The sequence below is a fragment of the Limanda limanda genome, chromosome 10, assembly GCF_963576545.1.
Source record: "Limanda limanda chromosome 10, fLimLim1.1, whole genome shotgun sequence".
Classification (NCBI taxonomy): Eukaryota; Metazoa; Chordata; class Actinopteri; order Pleuronectiformes; family Pleuronectidae; genus Limanda; species Limanda limanda.
In genome coordinates, this window is record NC_083645.1 from 3,249,466 (window position 1) to 3,253,770 (window position 4,305).

Genomic DNA, 4,305 nt, shown 5'->3' on the forward strand with positions numbered 1-4,305 from the left:
CAACTACTGACCTATGATCACAATCCTGATCTGAACAGCTCAATATATAAATATTAGTTCAGGGTCAGCACCACCTACTGATCAGTGTGAAAATTAAGTTGTGGTAACATTGTCCAATTGACACAAAATTGCTCACGCCACATCAGAGCGCCTAGTTGAACAGATCTATATGTCTGTGCGTAATAATAGTGATGGCGCCACCTACTGGCAACAGGAAGTAAGCTTTGTTTTACAACTATCACTCGATTTACATTTTCACGGAGTGATGTGCTATTTGATAGCGTGGACCGTAATGAGCAATTAGCAGGCAAGGATCGACATCGCATGACGGACGCAGGAAGTGAAGCGTTTATCCTTGCCGCAGTGTGCCAAACACATGCAACGCAGAGACGTGCGCTTGGTCATCGATCGCTCTCTCCGTCGACTGTAACAGGCTTCAATGTGGGGGTGCTCGGGCCCGCCAGTGCTACACCGTAGCCCTAGTTTTATTTTGTAACTACTTTCAAAATAGTAGCTTTACAATATACCAATCTGTTCATCCATTTAGACATCTGGTAATTTGTCATAATTAGTGCATTCATTCTTGAGTCAAGTCTAAAAAATTTGTTTTTTGAAGTCCTCAGCAGGAGAAAATAATGTTGCTTCGATTTAAACAGACATATTTGATGCAACCATTCATTTGTTTTTCTTAAATTGTAGTTTCTTCTTTCACTGCCTCAATCATTATTGATATTTTGGAATATGTGAAAGTTTGCAGTTATCTTGATTGTTCTTAAGCTACAGCCACTGAAATGCCAAAGATGAGAAAGGCCTTAAAGTATCAATGCTGTAAAAAGGCAAAACCCAGAGGAGCAATTCAGTGGCAACATCCTTTGAAGGCTGCATTTGAACCTAGCTGTCGCATTTTGAAGGCTCGTTCAAATGGGGCCGACAAATGCATCCTTCCAACCCTAAAAAAAGAAGGCTACAATGAGTGGCCCCTTCTGGGCCCAACCTTCCCAAGAGTCATTGCACTTCAGTAAACAAACCATTTTTCAAAAAAAACAACTGGCAGGCAATGAGACATCCTAGGTCTGATTATCAGGTGTCACACTAACTTGATGCACCATGCTCAAGTTGAAGCAGATGGTTTCCCACTTACTCTCTCTCCTGCCCAGGCATACTTGCGACCCTCACAGCAAAAAGGTACTCAGATCGAATCCTGGTTCGTCTATTCTTTCTGCTTTTTTTCTGCATGTCTGGATGGGTTTTCTTTGGGTTCACCAGCTTCATCCCACAGTCTAAAGGCAAGCAGATTATGTGAATGTGATAGTGTTTCTTTCAGAATTTCGGCCCCTTGACATACAGGAGTGTACCCTGCCTCTTGCCCAATGTCAGCAGGGATTGGTCCCCACTCTCCGTCGACCCTTAAGAGGATGAGCAGCGTTGATAATGAATATATGGATAAATGGGGTAAGGCTACTTTGATGGTCTAAGTGTATATATAAAAGGAGGAATACAATGCTGTAAATAATTAAATAGCAGATAATGTAAGGTTTTGCTTTTGTCATTTTATCAATACATTATTCTAGGTATATTACAGTACAGTAGCTCAAAACCACGACTTTAATGACACACATTTCATTTTAAATGATTCAATGGAAGTCAAACCTCTCTGTGAACTGCAAACAATTAATCATTGATGTGAAACGTGAAAAACTGACTGCTTGAAGTAATTGTTCCACATCTATCTATGTTTATATGAAAAGAAATTGAAGTATGTACATGTCTTTCCAGATTTAAGATGCTGAAGGATGAAATAATTTTTGTTTGGTTTCTTTGTCAGTTTTCATCTGCATCAAAGGCTTGCAAATGCATGAATAAAGCAAGAAGCTACTGTTCTCTGTGTTTGAAACTATGTCCACTAGATTTCAGCATAGTCTTCGCTCTCTGAAGCAAACAGAGACACACTGACTCTCTCAGGAGCTCCCTCACTGCACTTGCGCGCATGGGCACACACACGCACACACACACACTTGTACAGCAGGGCCTCTCCCAAGCCTCCCAACATCCCTGGGTTAGCAGCCTGTGTCATCTTTTTCTGAGGAGAACAACTTTATACCCGAATGTACTGCTGTGTGTGCAAGTGTATGGCATATGTACAGCACGTCCTATCATGTGTGTACGACTGTTAATGTGTAGTACTGATTTATAACTAAAGGGGGGGAGGTTAAATTAAGGTTGTTTTTACTCTGTTTCCTGCCAGCTCTTTATTAACTTCAATATTATATGTCTATGAAGTAAATTAATTTATGATTGTGTGTGTGTGTTGCATGTATGTTGCTTCTGACCTTATTGTATGTGCGTACATGCTCCTTATACAAAAATACTACAACTTTTTATGGTATGTTCTCCTTTGCTCAACTGAACCGAATATGTGTGTATGTTGGGGGGGATGCTATTAAATATTTTTCCACATTAAGCTCCTATCTCCTTTTATGTCTCTCTAAACGTGAACACACACACACACACTTGTTCACACTCGGTCAACCTAATTTACCCTTCCATTCTCTCCATCTCGACCCCCTCTCATTCAATACCAATTCAAATGACAAAGCTGAATCAGTCAGGCATCATGAATTGAGGTATTATGACAAAGATTTACAGTGATGGGAATAATTAAAATGACTGCACCTTCAGTCGTAATGTGCGAAACCTCATCTCAAGGACTCCAATGGGTATATTTTAAAGTCTATGAATATTTTATACTTTATGTGCTTATACTAAATTATTTCTTATATAATTTATTTTGTTGAAATAATCCTCACTGACCAGATGACTGGAGGTGAAAGTTAAGAGTCTGCACAGTAATGATCAGAAAGTGGAGCCATGGTAATGAGGTTCCAACGATACACTTGATCAATCAGTCTGAGCTGTCATTCATGATGATTCATCCCATTTTATATCATCAAATAACTGATTAAAGCCGAACCAAGAAGAAAAATGGACACTGCCAACATACATCAGTGTGATTAAAACTACCTACAACTAAAATGACTGAAACCATCTTTGAGAAAAAATGAATTTAGCATGTACTTTCTGAAACAGTGTTTTCTTTTATTGACTACTAATTGGCAGTGAACAATTTGTGTCTGTAACTGGATGTTCTCTTTTGTGAGAGCTGTGATAAGCGAGTTTCTGGCTAATGTCAGAAAAAGTGACAAGTAGTCTGTAAAGTTACTCGTCCTCTAATTTGGCCTTAATCTTACCTTTTTAGATCTTACCAGGGAACTCTGCAGGGTGGAGATGCCATGTTCAACTCTTTCCATCTGTGTTTGATAGATTACCAGTATATCCCATGAGGTGATTTATTTGTGGTAACCAATATCAACACTGACTGCCCAGTGCATTGATTCACGCGACCATCTCTCTCACACACAAATTCACTCAGTCACACACAAACAAACTGACAGCATTCGCTGTTTGCAATGTGTGTGTGTATTTGCATATAGAGTGGGGGAGTGAGATCCAATCACAAGTGGTCACTCAAGATGCACATGGAGATGCATTCTAATGTCAGGTGTGAAATGACGTGCTTCAAGCTGTCCACTTGTGATCGGATCCCCCAGGATGCATGTTGTTGCAAGGTGTGAAGAGGGCCTAAACGGAACAAAAAAGTAGCAAGGGTTTTGAGGTGAGAATTTAAACTGTAGGCTGCAGGCGTCATCACATCAACTCGCACTCTCCACATCAACAGCCCCATGGTGTGTGCAAATGTCAGTGTCTCTCGCTGTCTTGTCCGTAGTAAAGTCACTTTCTTTTTTTTTTTTTTTTTATACTTTATTTTTCGTTTTACATATGAGCATAAAACAACAAACAAGTAAACAAAAGAGGGCTAGGACACGACAGTACACACATTTGGAAGCAGGTATAAAGAAGTTAAGCATAGGTGCAGTACAAAATACAGATATTTCTCGCTTTTGATTGGAATGGAGTGAGATAGAATCAGGAGTCTTTATGTTTGTAGCGATCCCATTTTTTCCAGTATTCCTCTCCTTTATCCTTTTGAAGCCGCAGCACAAAAGTCAAATTCTCCATCGCCTGGATGGAGTTTATAATGTTTGTTAAGAGTCTCATGGTAGGAGGATTCTTCTGGAGCCAGCATTTAGTCATTGCTTTTTTACTTGCAACCATGAAAATCTTCATTAGGTATGTGTCTCCTTTACTGAGACCTTCAGGGAGTTCTCCAAGATATAAACAGCTAAAAGAAAAGTCAAATATTATGTCCAGAGTTTCCACAATTAACTCTCTCACTCCCCTCCAAAA